This window comes from Nerophis ophidion, linkage group LG09, assembly GCF_033978795.1.
Source record: "Nerophis ophidion isolate RoL-2023_Sa linkage group LG09, RoL_Noph_v1.0, whole genome shotgun sequence".
Classification (NCBI taxonomy): Eukaryota; Metazoa; Chordata; class Actinopteri; order Syngnathiformes; family Syngnathidae; genus Nerophis; species Nerophis ophidion.
Genome location: NC_084619.1, coordinates 49,607,815 through 49,629,081, shown reverse-complemented (window position 1 = coordinate 49,629,081; position 21,267 = coordinate 49,607,815). Strand labels below are relative to the sequence as shown.

Genomic DNA, 21,267 nt, shown 5'->3' with positions numbered 1-21,267 from the left:
ACCCTGCCATTCAAAACTAGGCTGCTACATTACTAATGATTAATGTAACTATAGCTGAAAAATAGTACAATAGCAATAGGAGAGACTATTCATCCCTGAACACCATGGAGTTCATGGAGGCTTTATGATGCACTTACATTATTATATACACTATCAGAGACAGAAACTCTTCATTTAACATAATGTCCTTTTTTGCTGCTTCAACACACACACACACACGCTCGCAGACACACCGCAGAATGAGCTAACGTTACGCTAAAAGCTAACTAGCAGTCACCTAAAGCCAGGACTGCGAGTGAGCTGAGCTGCGGTTTGTTTCTAGAAGGTTAACGGGCTCATCGTGATGTTTAGGAAGTAGTTGACTTGGAAGTGTTTAGTATAATTTGGGTAGAGTCCGTTGCTCCCCTGCTAAACGCCTATCTGCTCGACGCTGAAGCGCTGATTAGATGCGCTTTGAATACGCACTGCTGATTGGCTTGTTACCGCTACTGTTGTAACCGATCAGATGGTTGTGTGGGAGGGACAATGCTGGGTGGTGTGTAGGAGACAGAGGCAGAACGGAGCGGAGCAGCTTGTTAAGACTTTAGCATAGGCGGCTACTTCATATGTTCGTGTGGAACTCGTTCGGTACTCCTCCGCACCGAACCGGAACCCCCGTACCCAAACGGTTCAATACAAATACACGTACCGTTACACCCCCTAATATTTCTATAGATTATTTTATTTTATATATATATTATTTATATATATTTATTTATTTAATTAATTATATATGCACCTTATTACTTTTTTTTCTCCCCTGTTGTACTATGAGCTTATCCATCCATCCATCCATTTCTACCGCTTATTCCCTTTCGGGGTCGCGGGGGGCGCTGGCACCTATCTCAGCTACAATCGGGCGGAAGGCGGGGTACACCCTGGACAAGTCGCCACCTCATCGCAGGGCCAACACAGATAGACAGACAACATTCACACTCACATTCACACACTAGGGCCAATTTAGTGTTGCCAATCAACCTATCCCCAGGTGCATGTCTTTGGAAGTGGGAGGAAGCCGGAGTACCCGGAGGGAACCCACGCATTATGTAACAAAATTTTGTTCTTATATGTGCTGAAAAGTTCAAATTTGAATGACAACAAAAAGGAAGTCTAAGTCTAATCTAAGTCTACTGTATGTTGATGGAATGTGTCAGATTGCGGTGGCATAGCAGTTAGAATGCATGATCGACGAACCAGACTGACGTTTGTGGGTTCAATTCCCATCACACTCAGAAAAGCACTGTTAGGAATGCTCTTTGTAGCGGAGATCGTGACCTCAAAATGCAGGAAACAGCAGGCAGCGTGAAGGTAATTGGGTATGTATTTTCAAAAGGTCTTTAAATCCAAGGTGTAGAATGCTACAGGGATATGCACAAAGCAAGCACAGGGAAAAAGTTCAAGAACAATTACTAAAGAGAGAAAACAGGAAATAAAAATAAAACAAGTAAAAACATTTTACAAACCCCCAAATTTCCTCTGGACAACAAACATTTGGAATGATCCCACAACCAACAAAGAAAAGAGACTGGCTTAAATAGCCCTCAAACACCAGGTCAGACAATCAACGCAAACAAGCCTCAGGTGAGAAGGCAAGCGCTCAGAAAGAGTTTAATTCTCGGGCAAACAGAATACTCCTGAAGGAATCAATAAAGTACTATCTATCTATCTATCTATCTATTAGAGATCCGTGGATAAACCGCGGGTCGGGCGGATGACATGATGAAAAAATAGATTTTAATTAGATTTGGGCGGGTGGCGGTTGAACCATCCGAAAATATTTAATATACATGGTTCTGGGATCGGTATTCTTTGCCATTCAAAGAGCCATTTAAGACCCGTGTCATATAGCGAAGAAAACAATAGGAGACGCTATTATTCTCTTGAACGACTGCCGGCAGTCACCCAGATAATGAGTATTAGGGCGGGCTATGAGGTCATTGGCTTTGTCGCCTTCTACATCATGTACAATCTGCTTGTCAAACCAGCATCATGTTGTGTGTGGCTTCCGCGGCAACACGCACACGACTGCAAGGCATACTGGGTGACACAGAGTACACTAATGGTTGTGATATAAACAATTTTAACACTCTTAGTAATATGCGCCACGCTGTGAAGCCACGCCAATTAAGAACGACAAACACATTTCGGGAGAACATCCTTACAGTAACACAACATAAACGCAACATAACAAATACCCAGAATCCTTTGTATTCATGACACACCCTGACTATTTTATACACCCCGCTAGCAGCAAACAGAATACTCCTGAAGGAATCAATAAAGTACTATCTATCTATCTATCTATCTATCTATCTATCTATCTATCTATCTATCTATCTATCTATCTATCTATCTATCTATCTATCTATCTATCTATCTATCTATCTATCTATCTAAAAAAAAAATCAGGAAGTGGAACCAAAATACGAGCGTAAAAAAGGAAGTGAGATCAGAAACAAAGGAAAAACACCCACAAACAAACAAAAAACGGCCTGGCCTAACAGGTCATAACAAATACTTTTAAATTGTCGATAGCCTACAGTTGTCTCCTTTATTGTTAATGTTATTACTTTGCACTCAACAGATGAATACATTGCATGCATTCTTGCATCTGAATACATTTACAATGTTGAAATTGTTTCAGGCAGATAAAAACAGCACAAGGACAATAAAAAACATTATTCGAATCCTTCAATCCACACCCCGTGCCAACAGTTCTGAAACCCAAAGTTCGTCCCTGCTCATCATATTGTCCGTCCACTTCTTGTAGCCTCTCTTATTTGCTGCGCTTTCGTGATTGAAATAAATATTGTAATCTCAAATAAACAACATTTACAGCATCACACTGTCTTAAATATGACGAGAGGGTGGAACCAATACAACAATCAGCATTCTTAAGCACAGACTGCCCCACAAACATTCCTGCACTTCTGTAAACAATCATGTCAATTAAAAGTTTCTTAAAGCCCATTTATGTTTTGCATTTGCACAGCAGGAAATGTCATATTTTGGCTCAGATGAATAATCAATGTGTTTTTTTTAAAAAACTTTTTTATTCCAATATTTTAGGACTGACAAACAGAATTAAAAAATACTAATGCAAGATGGCGGCGCCCGGACGGGCTGCGACACTGCGGTGCTCTTGCTAAAGATGGAACATTTGGCGGAAATGCCGGACAGTTCTGCAGACTTCATGGCTGGCTCGCATCGTGGTCACTCCGTGATCACGTACGACCGCCAGACACTTCTGGATATGGACATATCGGGCCGTTTTGGACTGATAGACGCGGGCGTGCTAAACATGCTAACTAGCATGGGGATACGTCGGCGGCTACATCCAGCGGCCTGTGAAGCAGCGGAGTCTAGTAGCAGCGGGGGTCGTCTACGGAGCAGACGCCACCGGTGTGATCGGAAACGCGGATGTCGAGCGGGGCTAAAAACAAAGCAGAAGGCTAATCCCCACAGAACACCACTTCCCTCCACCCTGAAGACGGATTTAAATAGAGGATGCGAGACTACTGGTCTGGGTAAGGAGTCAGTTAAATCAGAAAAAGTTTTTTCTGCTTTGAGTGTTTCAGAGTTGGACATGTGTTTTACTGAGGTGGCTAACTATGATGCGTGCAGTTTATCAAAGCAACAAACAAACAATCGGAAAATCCCCGTTACTGAGGAGGCTAACCATGATGCGTGCAGTTTACAAAGCAACAATCAAACAATCGGAACATTCCCGTCGTATCAATTCCTAGATATGGTCGTAATTATACTGAATGCACTGGGCATAATAAACACAACATTATTAATATTGCTACTACGGATAATTTGATCAAAAATCCCCTAAAACAGCCCACTACCTATAATATAGGTTTTTTAAACATAAGATCATTGTCTCCCAAAACGTTGTTAGTTAATGATATCATCAGAGACAACAATCTTAACGTCATCGGTCTCAGTGAAACCTGGCTTAAACCAAACGACTTTTTTGCGCTAAATGAGGCATGTCCTCCTAACTTTACACATGCGCATATTGCCCGTCCGCTTAAAAGGGGTGGGGGGGTCGCACTAATATACAACGAAAACTTTAACCTTAGTCCTAACATAAATAATAAATATAAATCGTTTGAGGTGCTTACTATGAGGTCTGTCACACCGCTGCCTCTACACCTGGCTGTTATCTACCGCCCCCCAGGGCCCTGTTCGGACTTTATCAATGAATTCTCAGAGTTCGTTGCTGATCTAGTGACACACGCCGATAATATAATCATAATGGGGGACTTTAATATCCATATGAATACCCCATCGGACCCACCGTGCGTAGCGCTCCAGACTGTAATTGATAGCTGTGGTCTCACACAAATAATAAATGAACCCACGCATCGCAACGGTAATACGATAGACCTAGTGCTTGTCAGGGGTATCACCGCTTCCAAAGTTACGATACTCCCGTATACTAAAGTATTGTCCGATCATTACCTTATAAAATTCGAGGTTCAGACGCATGTTCGTCAAACTAATAATAATAATAACTGCTATAGCAGCCGCAACATTAATACGGCCACAACGACAACTCTTGCTGACCTACTGCCCTCGGTAATGGCACCATTCCCAAAGTATGTGGGCTCTATTGATAACCTCACTAACAACTTTAACGACGCCCTGCGCGAAACCATTGATAACATAGCACCGCTAAAGTTAAAAAAGGCTCCAAAAAAGCGTACCCCGTGGTTTACAGAAGAAACTAGAGCTCAGAAATTATTATGCAGAAAGCTGGAACGCAAATGGCGCACGACTAAACTTGAGGTGCACCATCAAGCGTGGAGTGATGGTTTAATAACTTATAAACGCATGCTTACCTTAGCTAAAGCTAATTATTACTCAAATCTCATCCACCGTAATAAAAACGATCCTAAATTTTTGTTTAGTACGGTAGCATCGCTAACCCAACAAGGGACTCCTTCCAGTAGCTCCACCCACTCAGCTGATGACTTTATGCAATTCTTTAGTAAGAAAATTGAAGTCATTAGAAAGGAGATTAAAGACAATGCGTCCCAGCTACAACGGGGTTCTATTAACACTGACACGATTGTATATACGGCGGATACTGCCCTCCAAAATAGTTTCTCATTTTGAGGAAATAACATTAGAGGAATTGTTACAACGTGTAAATGGAATAAAACAAACAACATGTTTACTTGACCCTCTTCCTGGGAAACTGATCAAGGAGCTCTTTGTATTATTAGGTCCATCAGTGCTAAATATTATAAACTTATCACTTTCCTCGGGCACTGTTCCCCTAGCATTCAAAAAAGCGGTTATTCATCCTCTTCTTAAAAGACCTAACCTCGATCCTGACCTCATGGTAAACTACCGACCGGTGTCTCACCTTCCCTTTATTTCAAAAATCCTCGAAAAAATTGTTGCGGAGCAGTTAAATGAACACTTAGCGTCTAACAATCTATGTGAAACCTTTCAATCCGGTTTCAGGGCAAATCACTCGACGGAGACAGCCCTCGCAAAAATGACTAATGATCTATTGCTAACGATGGATTCTGATGCGTCATCTATGTTGCTGCTCCTCGATCTTAGCGCTGCTTTCGATACCGTCGATCATAATATTTTATTAGAACGTATCAAAACACGAATTGGTATGTCAGACTTAGCCCTGTCTTGGTTTAACTCTTATCTTACTGATAGGATGCAGTGTGTCTCCCATAACAATGTGACCTCGGACTACGTTAAGGTAACGTGTGGAGTTCCCCAGGGTTCGGTCCTTGGCCCTGCACTCTTCAGCATCTACATGCTGCCGCTAGGTGACATCATACGCAAATACGGTGTTAGCTTTCACTGTTATGCTGATGACACCCAACTCTACATGCCCCTAAAGCTGACCAACACGCCGGATTGTAGTCAGCTGGAGGCGTGTCTTAATGAAATTAAACAATGGATGTCCGCTAACTTTTTGCAACTCAACGCCAAAAAAACGGAAATGCTGATTATCGGTCCTGCTAGACACCGAACTCTATTTAATAATACAACTCTAACATTTGACAACCAAACAATTAAACAAGGCGACACGGTAAAGAATCTGGGTATTATCTTCGACCCAACTCTCTCCTTTGAGGCACACATTAAAAGCGTTATTAAAACGGCCTTCTTTCATCTCCGTAACATCGCTAAAATTCGCTCGATTCTGTCCACTAAAGACGCTGAGATCATTATCCATGCGTTTGTTACGTCTCGCCTCGACTACTGTAACGTATTATTTTCGGGTCTCCCCATGTCTAGCATTAAAAGATTACAGTTGGTACAAAATGCGGCTGCTAGACTTTTGACAAGAACAAGAAAGTTTGATCACATTACACCTGTACTGGCTCACCTGCACTGGCTTCCTGTGCACTTAAGATGTGACTTTAAGGTTTTACTACTTACGTATAAAATACTACACGGTCTAGCTCCATCTTATCTTGCCGATTGTATTGTACCATATGTCCCGGCAAGAAATCTGCGTTCAAAGGACTCCGGCTTATTAGTGATTCCCAAAGCCCAAAAAAAGTCTGCGGGCTATAGAGCATTTTCCGTTCGGGCTCCAGTACTCTGGAATACCCTCCCGGTAACAGTTCGCGATGCCACCTCAGTAGAAGCATTTAAGTCTCACCTTAAAACTCATTTGTATACTCTAGCCTTTAAATAGACTCCCTTTTTAGACCAGTTGATCTGCCGTTTCTTTTCTTTTTCTTCTATGTCCCACTCTCCCGTGTGGAGGGGGTCCGGTCCGATCCGGTGGCCATGTACTGCTCGCCTGTGTATCGGCTGGGGACATCTCTGCGCTGCTGGTCCGCCTCCGCTTGGGATGGTTTCCTGCTGGCTCCGCTGTGAACGGGACTCTCGCTGCTGTGTCTTAGATCCTCTTTGGACTGGACTCTCGCGACTGTGTTGTATCTATTGTGGATTGAACTTTCACAGTATCCTGTTAGATCCGCTCGACATCCATTGCTTTCCTCCTCTCTAAGGTTCTCATAGTCATCATTGTCACCGACGTCCCACTGGGTGTGAGTTTTCCTTGCCCTTATGTGGGCCTACCGAGGATGTCGTGGTGGTTTGTGCAGCCCTTTGAGACACTAGTGATTTAGGGCTATATAAGTAAACATTGATTGATTGATTGATAATAAAAAGTGGATATGCATATCTTATGATGATATGATGATCTTCCAGTGCTGCTAAACTGTATTTTATTGTGTTTCTGAAAGCAATGAAAATAAAAAAAAATATTTCATTCATACATTTATTCATGTACAAATATATATATATATATATATATATATATATATATATCACTGTAAGAAATTTCACCATTTAATTACAGTAACATACTGACAGCTAATGGTTCCAGTACAAAACTGTTTTTCTACAGCACACATACTGTGATTTATCACTACAGTTTATTACTGTAAAAGGTATCACAGTACTGTGCTGTATCAAATATACGCTTCACAGCATAATATTGTCATCTGTATAGCGGCATTACACTGTTATTTTAGTGTATCTACTGTAATATCCATGGACAGTTAATTTCAGTAAAATAATTTTAAGCACTATATACTGAACTTTACAGTATAATGCCACTAGAAGTTAATGAGTTGAACTTTTAATTTTTCAAACTCAATCACTGCAATCTGTTGGCATAAAAATGACTGGAGAAATGGCCTAGCAAGTTTATGCTTCTATTAACCAATTATTTTAAAGCGCATCACATACATTCAATGTACATTTAGTGCATTCTTCTTATTTTCAGCGAAGTTTTTTTAAACATTTAGAACAATGTTAAGCAACTATAGCATCAGAACAGTCCATAGAACTAGATAATCAAAATGAAAATGTCTATTGAGATATCCCCCCACCAGGAAACACCCACCCCCCAAACATAGTGCCTCTGTTGCACCATCCGAGAGAGCACACATTTTAAATTAACATTTTAACATTTAAAACAATGTTAAGCAACTCCTGCAATCTGAACAAAAGATGGCATCAGAGAACGCGGTCCGTACATCCAGATAACAATCAAAACGATCAAAATTAGGATGTCCATTTGGATATGATGTTAACATCCCCCCCACACACAATTCCATACATAGTGCCTCTGTTTCCCCATCAGAGAGGGCACACACGTTTTCAACAAACATTTTAACATTTAGAACAAAACATAAGTTAGGATCATGTGCAATACAAACATTTGTAAAACAAAACTGAACAGCAGAATTGACTAAACTTAACTGAACAGGACATACCCAGTGTTCAGTTGTAGACTTATTTTCAAACTGGAGACAAATAACTGAACACGAGTCCAGTGTTTAGTTTTCGGCTACATAAAGCCCCACTCAAAGTCTGTGAGATTTTTTACAAGGGTGGCTACGTGAGGATTTACAGTTTCTGCCTTTTTCTGGACCAGCTCCCGGTCTTCTTGGACACCACCTTTCCCTGGCTAACTTTTGTAACCCTCTCAGGGTTAATGGCAATGAATCGCCTAGAAAACAGAGAAAGCATATAAAATATTCTGTTGTGATTGAAGATTACTTGCAGTTGATACAGAACTCCTCTCACATTGTTAATTTATGAATATGCACTGCACAAATATTCATATAAATTTTAGGATATATGTAAGCCTATACCATAACCACAGCTGTAGATGAATGAATGCTCTATACCAGGGGTCGGCAACCTTTACCACTCAAAGAGCCATTTTGACCCGTTTCACAAAATAAAGAAAACAATGGGAGCCACAACATTTTTTGGAAATTTATAATGAAATAACACTGAATACAGAGTTTTATTTTTGGTTTGTAATAGGTATAAACCAGGGGTCTCAGACACGCGGCCCGCACCTTAATACGAAATTTAATAATAGTGCCACTTGACAGGATCACACTTGCCAACCCATCCAATTTTTCCGGAGGACCCCTGAATGTCCTCCGGAAAAATTGGATGGGTTGGCAACGTCTGCTGATTTTCACCCTAACAACAATGATAATGATGTGTCATGATGGCACTGACTTTATCGCCATCGATAACCTGTGATAGCTGCTTACCAGCTCAGTCACATTTTGTATGTTGCTTCTGCAGACACACAAGTGACTGCAAAGCATACTTGTTCAACAGCCATACAGGTCACACTGAGGGTGCCCGTTTAAACAACTTTAAAATTCTTACTAATATGTGCCACACTGTGAACCCACACCAAACAAGAATGACAAACACATTTCGGGAGAACATCCGCAACGTAGCACAACATAAACACAACAACAAATACCCAGAATCCCATGTATCCCTAACTATTCCGGGCTATATTATACACCCCGTTACCACCAACACCCCCCTACCCTCCACGTGCGTCGGTTGGGGGGGTACGGGGGTGTGTATAATGTAGCCCGGAAGAGTTAGGGATGCATGGGATTCTGGGTATTTGTTCTGTTGTGTTTATGTTGTGTTACAGTGCGGATGTTTTCCCAAAATGTGTTTGTCAATCTTGTTTGGTGTGGGTTCACAGTGTGGTGCATATTAAAAAGAGTGTTATGGTTGTTTATATCACAACCCTCAGTGTAACCTGTTCGGCTGTTGAACAAGTATGCCTTGCAGTCACTTCCGTGTATGAACGGTGGCTGCATACTACATGTGACCGGTCGGCTCGCAGATATTATAGTGTAAAAGCGGTCGTGATGACAAGATTTGGAGGACGTCAAAGGCATCAACATCACGACACGCCCCCAATATAGGTGTCCGGGGTGAAAATCGGAGAATGTTAACCCGGGGAGATTTCTGAGAGAGTCACTGAAATCCTTAAACCTCCCGGAAACATCGAGGGGGTTGGCAAGTATGCAGCTGAGCCACATCAGAGTGATCAAAGAGCCACATGCAGCTCCGGAGCCGCGGGTTGCCGACCCCTGCTCTATACCTTCGGTAATATGACTTTTCAAATGGAAAGGCCCCGTATATCATCGCACGTCGCGCTACATGAGACAATATTACAAGGTAAACCTTCTGCGCTATATAGATCAGATATTTATGGTGACGGCTGTGAGTTTTGAAGGCTAAGAAGTTGGAAAAAACTCTTGTGCATTCAGGGAAAGCACACTTAAACGATGCATTAGGCATACAACTATGACTTCGCATGTGTCTAACATACACAAATACATTGCTGCAAGTCGTAGCACATATGTTGCAAATTATCATCTTTTTGAGATGACATGATCACTATGACAAAAATGAAGAAAACTTAGCTAGCTAGCATGCGGCAGTACATGTGGTCAACGATAGTGTCTGAGTGACTGTGACGCTGACTGTGACGCTATGTAATTTTGGTCTTTATAAATATATATATATATATATATATATATATAAATAAAGCAATTCAAACCAAAAATGACACATCAAGGTACAAGTGACTCTGATTGCACGGGAATTACCTTGTTATCAAAAACACACCAGTAGGATGGATTTAGTTGCGGCGGCCAGGTGATTATATAGCTGGAGGTGGCAGCAGGTTATCGCTCGTCCATCCATCGGTACTTGGCAACTTCAGAGTTATGATGTGAGGAATGATACTTGAATATCGATAAAAGGAGTGCCCGCTCTTTATGTTTTCGAAAATTGATTTTCAAATCAAAATGTCGATAATTTGATAGTACATGTTTTGAGGTAAAATATCATTAACAACATCACAATGGGAAGTACTATTGAAATCTTGTATAAATGACACGGTTTAGTAGGAACTGCTTTTTCTTCCACCTGGGTACCTGTTATGCGTGACAGCAGCAGATCGTGCGAAATGAAGCTCGGTTGGACGAATTGCGGGGACGGACCCAAGAAACAAGTCTGAAAAATACTGAATTATACTTTAGGTTGTGCAGTAGCTTACTGCTGATGGCTATTTTTTGTAAAATGCAACATGTACAGTACTTAACTGCATTTAAGAAGAACAATATACAACTATTTTTTTTTGTATTTTTAAAGTAATTTCTTACAGCATATATATATATATATATATATATATATATATATATATATATATATATATATATATATATACATACAAACCCCATTTCCATATGAGTTGGGAAATTGTCTTAGATGTAAATATAAACAGAATACAATTATTTGCAAATCCTTTTCAACCCATATTCAATTGAATGCACTACAAAGACAAGATATTTGATGTTCAAACTCATAAACTTAATATTTTTTTTCAAATAATAATTAACTTAGAATTTCATGGCTGCAACACGAGCCAAAATAGCCAGGAAAGGGAATGTTCACCACTGTGCTACATCACCTTTTCTTTTAAAAACACTCAAACGTTTGGGAACTGAGGAAACTAATTGTTGAAGCTTTGAAAGTGGAATTCTTTCCCATTCTTGTTTTATGTAAGAGCTTCAGTCGTATGTGACTGGTCTGGCACGCATTTTACGCTTAATAATGCCCCACACATTTTTGATGGGAGACAGGTCTGGACTGCTGGCGGGCCAGGAAAGTACCCGCACTCTTTTTTTACGAAGCCACGTTTTTGTAATACGTGCTGAATGTGGCTTGGCATTGTCTTGCTGAAATAAGCAGGGGCGTCCATGAAAAAGACGGCGCTTAGATGGCAGCATATGTTGTTCCAAAACCTGTATGTACCTTTCAGCAATAATGGTGCCTTTACAGATGTGTAAGTTACCCATGCTTTGGGCAGTAATGCACCCCCATACCATCACAGATGCTGGCTTTAGAACTTTGCGTCAATAACAGTCTGGATGGTTCGCTTCCCCTTTGGTCCGGATGACACAATGTCGAATATTTCGGACTCGTCAGACCACAGAACACTTTTCCACTTTGCATCAATCCATCTTAAATGATCTCAGGCTCAGAGAAGCCGGCGGTGTTTCTGGATGTTGTTGATAATTGGCTTTTGCTTTGCACAGTAGAGCTTTAACTTGCACTTACAGCTGTAGCGACAAACTGTATTTAGTGACAGTGGTTTTCTGAAGTGTTCTTGAGCCCATTTGGTGATATCCTTTAGAGATTGATGTAGTTTTTTTGATACAGCGCCGTCTGAGGGATCGAAGGTCAAGGTCATTCAATATTGGTTTCCGGCCATGCGGCTTACGTGGAGTGATTTCTCCAGATTCTCTGAACCTTTTGATGACATTATGGATCGTAGATGTTGAAATCCCTAAATTTCTTTTAATTTCCCTTTGAGAAACGTTTTTCTTAAACTGTTTGACTATTTGCTCACGCAGTTGTGGAAAAGGGGGTGTACCTTGCCCCATCCTTTCTTGTGAAAGACTGTTCCCAATTAGCCTGCACAGCTGTGGGATGTTCCAAATAAATGTTTGATGAGCATTCCTCAACTCTATCAGTATTTATTCCCGGCTTTCTCAACTTCTTTGTCACGTGTTGCTGGCATTAAATTCTAAAGTTAATGATTGTTTGCAAAAAAAAAAAAAGTTTATCAGTTTGAACATCAAATGTTGTCTTTGTAGCATATTCAACTGAATATGAGTTGAAAAGAATTTGCAAATCATTGAATTCCGTTTATATTTACATCTAACACAATTTACCAACTCATATGGAAACAGGGTTTGTATATATTCATTTATTAATAATCCATACATCCATCCATCCATTTTCTACCGCTTATTCCCTTTCGGGGTCGCGGGGGGCGCTGGCGCCTATCTCAGCTACAATCGGGCGGAAGGCGGGGTACAATTATTATTATTATTATCATTAGGGTTGTATACCGTACAACCCTAATGATAATAATAATAATAATAATGGTCGGAGGGAGTTGACGGCACAGACACAAGGGAGCAGTATAGCTCAATGTATTTTATTATATATATATATATATATATATATATCAACAATAATACTATAAATAAACTAGGCTAGAGAATGAAGTGTGACCAAAATCCAAGAGTGTGTGGTGTTTGACTAGGTGTGGTTAATTGACTGAGTGTTTTATCTAGTGTTGACTGGAGAGGAGGGACAAGACATGAAGGCAGTCCATGAGGGCAGGCAGATGGTCAGGGCGAATAGCAAGACGTAGAAGGGCCGTGTCCAAGCGGGGGTCAAAAATCAAAGAGGCAGTCCGGGAAACAAAGAAAGCTATGACTGATGAGACGCACAGCTCGTCCACGCGGGGACAAAAGCAGAGGCACACGATAGAAGATTAGGTTCCCGCGAGGATCCTTGGGTCCACTGGTCCTTATACCGCTCGCCCTTATCAGTCTCAGGTGTGCAGATTGCTGATCGCCCACGTGCCGGTAAGTTCTTACGCGGCCAGCGTGAGCAGAGGCGTGTCTCGGCGCGCTGCCAGCGGAGGTGGTGGCAGTGCTGCTAATAAAGTACCGCAATACTAATTGATAGAAATCAGTACTATACTACCTTTGAAAAGTGCCGCTACTGTTCTTTCATTTGATTGCCGCTGTGTGGTGATAACTACAGACCTGAGGCGCATGATGTTGAGTGTGTCAAAATGCACACACAAAGTGCGTTCAAGCAATAACATCTTGGAGAGGAGGAATGGCGGAAAAACATTTGTACTGGTTAATAAGGATGGTGTGTGAAGCGCAATATGGAGGTATTTGGGCTTCAAAACCAACGATAAAGGTGACACTTTGGTGTCGCTTTAAAAAAAGCCTCGCCAAATGTGGCGATTAGTATTACCACCTTTGCTTCAAACTTAAGTAAACATTTAAATAATAAGCATTCAGACCTGCACAAGGAGTTTGAATAGAGACAAGTAATAATGTAGTTGTTACACCTGTCCTGCTGTTCTGGAGCAGACCGTAGTAGAGGAACACAGAGCAGACGTTCCCTCCAGGGTCGATGTTTTCGTATGGTGTTAACTCTAATTCGAGGCTACCGATTTGTGACAATCTCGTTGCTTTATTTTTAGTTTTGCAGGACAAAACCACGCCCGTTCATCCCTCTACTGCGCTGTCATGCGCTACCTCTCTCTCTCTCTTAACTCGCCCACTCCAATCACTTACTGACTTCACTCAGACAACACTTTGACATTCTCCCAAACATACACACACTACTCTCATCTGTTAACCAGCTCCCTTGTTGTGCACATGTACATACACAACATGCAGATATGTGGACGCGCACACCGCTGCTTGGCTTGATGCCAAATATTAGCGGAGTTAAGACCCATCTAACGTCAACTAATGCAAGTGAAATGACTGAAAATATAACAAATTGCTACAATTTGTGTGTTATCTTTAAAAATGTGTTTTACCTGCTCCATGGCTTATCTGGGTACATTGATCCATAGTTTTGTTTTTAGCACTTATTAATAATTGTATTTTTCTTAAAGCACAAACCAGGAGTAGCAACCATGGATCATGAAGCCTTTAATATAATGTCAATAAAGTGTTTTATTATATTCTAACCTAATCCCTAATTATGGCATTATGCATAAAATAAAAATCTAACATATAAACAGAGTCTTAGGAGCATTTTACATCTTGTCAAGAATTGTCATTATTCAGATTGTGTAATACAATACCATCTTTTCCAGTCTTCTTCCCTTTCATGCTGATGTAGACGGAAGCTGGAAGTCACGAGTTCCGTTATTCTCATGTGGTTAACAACGGTGTACCAGGCAACATTTGGTAACAACTGTTTTTGCAGCCACATGAATGATCTTATGTACATGGACATCATTTTGACATGCTTGGAAATTGTCAGAAGCCAAGGACTGAATACATTGTGTGTTGTCTTCTTCCAAAAATGTATGAAAACTTTACATTAGCTCCCTGTCCCTAACGATACACAGAAAATCGCTTTAATAAATAATAAACAGGACACTTACAAATTGACTTACAGCTTTCTCTTTTGGTCAACATGACTGATTATTCCAAGTAATGTCGTAATGGCACGATCTTTCAGCAGCAGTTTAGCGGTTGATTCCAAGTTCCATCCATTTTCTACTGCTTGTCTGCCATGTTGATATTTATACATGTCCTGTATAAATATTTAATTTATATTTTATATTTATATGTATATATTAATCATTCTTCCAACATCATGGCAAAAGTAACAATATTTTATCCCTCCATTTCTCCATTTTCTACCGCTTGTCCTTTTATATACACAAAAACTTTACCGTCTGGAAGATTTGTAACTTCAGTCGGGATTTCGTTAGACAAAGGCAATATTTGTGGCTCTTCCGGAGAATCCTTAACTTAGCTGGTCTGTCAAAGTGTTCCCATACAGTGGTTATAATACCACGGACATATACTATCTTTTTTTTTTTTTTCAAGTCAGCTCGCCATGTCTCAAACAACTCCACAACTCCTGCGTATCCTTTGCCTCACTTTGCGCAATGCACATGCGCAGGATCAGGAACTACACGCACACACACACATTCCATGATCCAATTTACACAACCGCTCTGAACCGAGTCAGATCAACCGAACAGTTCGGAGTTTGCTCATCAGCCGCTCCATTTCTAATATCTTCTTTATGAAAAAGAACAATAAAACTGCCACCAAAACAAATAATTTGACTTCATTTTGATGTCTGCCGCTTCCAAATCAGCCCCCAGGTAATGCAGCCACAAAAAAAAAATAGCATTGCTTGATCATACTTGCCAACCCTCCCGATTTTCCCGGGAGACTCCCGAATTTCAGTGCCCCTCTTGAATATTTCCCGGGGCAAATATTCTCCCGAATTTCTCCCGATTTCCACCTGGACAACAATATTGGGGGCGTGCCTTAAAGGCACTGCCTTTGACGTCCTCTACAACCTGTCGTCACGTCCGCTTTACCGCCGTACAAACAGCGTGCCAGACCAGTCACATACTATATGCGACACACACAAGTGAATGCAAGGCATACTTGATCAACAGCCAAACAGGTCACACTGAGGGTGGCCTGTTTTAAAAACTTTAAAGGCCTACTGAAATGAGATTTTTTATTCAAACGGGGATAGCAGGTCCATTCTATGTGTCATACTTGATAATTTCGCGATATTGCCATATTTTTGCTGAAAGGATTTAGTAGAGAAGATCGACGATAAAGTTTTCAACTTTTGGTCGCTAATAAAAAAGCCTTGCCTTTCCCGGAAGTAGCAGACTATGACGTCACAAGAGTGAGGGCTCCTCACGTCATCACATTGTTTATGATGGGAGCCTCCAGCAGCAAGACATATTCGGACCGAGAAAACGACAATTCCCCCATTAATTTGAGCAAGGATGAAAGATTCGTGGATGATGATATTGGTAGCAAAAGACTAGAAAATCCATCCATCCATCCATTTTCTACCGCTTATTCCCTTTCGGGGCCGCGGGGGGCGCTGGCGCCTATCTCAGCTACAATCGGGCGGAAGGCAAGACTAGAAAATAAAAAATAAAAATAAAGTTTAAAAAAAAAAGGCGATTGCATTGGGACTGATTCAGATGTTTTTAGACACATTTACTAGGATAATTCTGGGAAATCCCTTATCTTTCTATTGTGTCGCTAGTGTTTTAGTGAGATTAAATAGTACCTGATAGTCGGAGTGGTGTGTCCACGGGTGTCTTGACGCCAGTCTCTGAGAGTAGTCGACGGCAGCTGCATGGACGGCGCAAGCTCTGCTAATCTCCGGTAAGAGGCGACTTTTTAGCACAATTTTCTCACCGAAACCTGCCGTTTGACAAGTAGTCGGGAACCATGTTCGCTTGACCGCTCTGATACATAGTAAAGCTTCACCTCCGGGAATTTTAAACAAGGTAACACCATGTGTTTGTGTGGCTAAAGGCTAAAGCTTCCCACATCCATCTTTCTACTTTGACTTCTCCATTATTAATTGAACAAATTGCAAAGGATTCAGCAACACAGATGTCCAGAATACAGTTTAATTGCGCGATGAAAAGAGACGACATTTAGCCGCAAATGGTGCTGCGCTAATATGTCCTCTACAGTCCGTGATGTCACGTGCACGCGTCATCATTCCGCGACGTTTTCAACAAGAAACTCCGTGGGAAATTTTAAATTTTAATTTAGTAAACTATGTGTTGCACCATGTGTTACACCATGTGTTGCAATGTTCATATTTTATCATTGATGTATAAACTATCAGACTGCGTGGTCGGTAGTAGTGGGTTTCAGTAGGCCTTTAACACTGTTACAAATATGCGCCACACGGTGAACCCACACCAAACAGGAATGACAAACACACTTCGGGAGAACATCCGTACCATAACACAACATAAACACAACAGAACAAATACCCAGAACCCCTTTCAGCACTAACTCTTCCGGGACGCGACAATATACACCCCTCGCTACCCGTAACACCCCCCCCCCCCCCCCTTCCCCCCATCTCCAGAATTTGGAGGTCTCAAGGTTGGCAAGTATGCCTTGGATAGACAATATGTCTAATATTTTTATTTTTCACTGTCAAATTATGTAGGTATTTGACCAAACATTTATGGAAGATTCTCTCTGTCATTTTTCACTGCACCACGATTGCTTCCTTCTCACAGCCATTAGTGTGCCTTTTCTCTGCTAAGTCACATACTGTCAAAGCGTGCTAAATATTGCAGCCACAAACCCTTCAGGTTTGATGAATCTCATTGCGGGCGCTACGGGCTACCTCAGACCTCGGCAAATAAGGCTGAATGCGGCCCGTTAAGCTTTTCAATCTGGCCCACCGGACATTCCCAAATTTTTTTTAGATCTTTAAGATGGAAAGTGTAGCTGCCATTGTGATGTGCAGTGATGTTTTCAAATTACCGTAAATCTTGAACCATACAAAGTATTTCAATGGTTGGACTCCTGTGCATTATATACTAGATTCGACGGTAATCTAAGTCACAGCAGCTCAGACGAGGCACCAAACTGTGTGGGTGGGGAGCGTTTCCACAGAGTGTTTCCAGAGCGAGCCTGACAATGCGGGTGTCAGGGACAGACGCGGGAGGAGATTTTTACAACAAAGTTCTAAAGCTTAGTGATATATCAGATCATAGGTGGGGTTTTTTTACCCTTTGCGTTTAGATTTCGTTGTTTGTTGCATTTTTGTTGCGTTTTGCTTGAATGTAAAATATGTCAATCAAGAGGGGGTGTGACGTTCATGTGTTGTCAATATTCAGTGTTTTGTCGTTCATAGTTGATATTGTAAATCACACATTCTTTATTTTCATGTTCTGGGTGTTTCCTTCAGTAAAACAATTTAAGATTATATTCTGTTTTTTAAGGCGGTCTGTCATAACGTTGTGTATTAGTGTTCCTAAAAATAGATATACCGGCCCCCAGACACATTTTTTTCTCTAAATTTGGCTCCCGAGTCAAAATAATTGCCCAGGCCTGGGCTACCTGATTCTATTTGATTCTTATCCTCCCAGTATGGTGGGTTCCAACAATCAGCATATATTTTGACAACAAACCCACTGGATCGAGTTTGCTATTTTGCTCATTCAACAGACACAAGCTTAGAATATCAGTTTTGCTTGTGCTATCAAGTTTTCACATTTTAGTGTGCACAGGGCCTGATTAACAAAATATTTGCACGCACTAAAACTACTGCAATCCATGACACCACACGCAAAGCTCATCTACTAAACGTGTGCAAAGTGGATTGCATCCGTTACGTGTGCAGAATAAGACGTGCCATCCATACCATATGTCTTCATTAATATGCAAACTATATGCTGATCATCAAAACGCTCACAACATTGGGAGAAGCAAATGCAAATATAACTAGATTTTTTAAATTCTGGGTGGAATTGCGTGTGAATGCCCTATATGCGCAAGCCGACGAAGCGCCGATACGCGTAAGTGGAACTGAAATGCTTGAATGTTCGAGGTGAGTGGACTGTGTGGATGTTGGAATGGTTAGAATCATTTGAGAAATGTGCGTTATGGAGAGGTTTGTACATTGCCCATTCATTTTAAATAGAGGACAATTCCTGGTAATTCAGGGTAATCAGGGAACCGGGAAACATGCTGGTTTGAATTTTCAGGGCGAGCAGAGTGTGTAAACGTTGGAACGGTTCAAATCGGATGAGAAATGTGGGATGTGCAGGCGATTATATATTTCCCATTCATTGTCACTGGGGAGAACATTACTGTAAATTCTGGGAAAACTGGAAATTTGGGGTAAGGGAAAACAATTTTTTCATTTGATATATTGGAAGAGTAGTGTGGGTGGATGGTTGAAATGTCTGAATCGGGTTTAACAAATGCTAAAACATTCAGAGAAATGTTCCCATTCATTTGAATGGGAATTTGTTTCAAATTTGGGGATTTCAGGAAAACCGGGAATGTTTTTTAAATATTGATCTTGGTATATCTAGGTTGGTGTTGGTGTTGGAATTTTTGAAATCGGTTAAAAAATGTTTATGTATTAACAGTTTAAATTGTGAATGGGTATTTCATAATTTTGGGAAAACACGGAATTTATTCTAAAACAAAAATGGCGGTGTTGGCCTAACTAAGAGGAATGTTTTGAAGGTGGAATGGTCAAAAACAGTTAAAAATACGGTTCAAGAAAACTTATCAGCAAAAGGTGAAAATAAGGCTTTGAAAAACCAAGAATTCTGGGAATTCTTGGATTTTTTTTTTTACTTGGTACAAACCCCGTTTCCATATGAGTTGGGAAATTGTGCTAGATGTAAATATAAACGGAATACAATGATTTGCAAATCATTTTCAACCCATATTCAGCTGAATATGCTACAAAGACAACATATTTGATGTTCAAACTAAAAAACTTTTTTTTTTTTCAATTAATCATTAACTTTAGAATTTGATGCCAGCAACACGTGACAAAGAACTTGGGAAAGGTGGCAATAAATACTGATAAAGTTGAGGAATGCTCATCAAACACTTATTTGGAACATCTCACAGGTGTGCAGGCTAATTGGGAACAGGTGGGTGCCATGATTGGGTTTAAAAACAGCTTCCCAAAAAATGCTCAGTCTTTCACAAGAAAAGATGGGGCGAGGTACACCCCTTTGTCAACAACTGCGTGAGCAAATAGTCAAACAGTTTAAGAAAAACGTTTCTCAAAGTGCAATTGCAAGAAATTTAGGGATTTCAACATCTACGGTCCATAATACCATCAAAAGGTTCAGAGAATCTGGAGAAATCACTCCACGTATGCCGCATGGCCGAAAACCAACATTGAATGACCGTGACCTTCGATCCCTCAGACGGGACTGTATCAAAAACCAACATCAATCTCTAAAGGATATCACCACATGGGCTCAGGAACACTTCAGAAAACCACTGTCACTAAATACAGTTGGTCGTTACATCTGTAAGTGCAAGTTGAAGCACTACTATGCAAAGCGAAAGCCATTTATCAACAACATCCATAAACGCCGCTGGATTCTCTGGGCCCGAGATCTTTTAAGATGGACAGATGCAAAGTGGAAAAGTGTTCTGTGGTCTGACGAGTCCACATTTCAAAGTGTTTTTGAAAATATTCGACATCGTGTCATCCGGACCAAAGAGAGAGCGAACCATCCAGACCGTTATCAACGAAAAGTTCAAAAACCAGAATCTGTGATGGTATGGAGGTGTATTAGTGCCCAAGGCATGGGTAACTCACACATCTGTGAAGGCACCATTAATGCTGAAAGGTACATACAGGTTTTGGAACAACATATGCTCCCATCTAAGCGCCGTCTTTTTCATGGACGCCTCTGCTTAATTCAGCAAGACATTGCCAAGCCACATTCAGCACGTGTTACAACAGCGTGGCTTCGTAAAAAAAGAGTGTGGGTACTTTCCTGGCCCGCCTCCAGTCCAGACCTGTCTCCCATCGAAAATGTGTGGCGCATTATGAAGCGTAAAATACATTAACGGAGACCCCGGACTGTTGAACGACTGAAGCTCTACATAAAACAAGAATGGGAAAGAATTCCACTTTCAAAGCTTCAACAATTAGTTTCCTCAATTCCCAAAACTTTTATTGAGTCTTGGTAATAAAAACGGTGATGTAACACAGTGGTGAACATGCCCTTTCCCAACTACTTTGGCACGTGTTGCAGCCACGAAATTCTAAGTTAATTATTATTTGCAAAAAAAATAAAGTTTGAGTTTGAACATCAAATATTTTGTCTTTGTAGTGCATTCAATTGAATATGGGTTGAAAAGGATTTGCAAATCATTGCATTCAGTTAATATTTACATCTAACACAATTTCCCAACTCATATGGAAACGGGGTTTGTAGTTTGATTGTCCAAGGTGAGTGGAGTGCATGGA

General features: G+C 40.8%; 1 protein-coding gene across 2 annotated transcripts in view; it reads left to right on the top strand.

Annotated features, from left to right (window-relative positions):
• The window catches only part of piezo1 (piezo type mechanosensitive ion channel component 1 (Er blood group)), a 199,556-nt gene that overhangs the window by 9,161 nt on the left and 169,128 nt on the right, over positions 1-21,267 (top strand). The gene's annotated exons all lie outside the window — the stretch shown is intronic.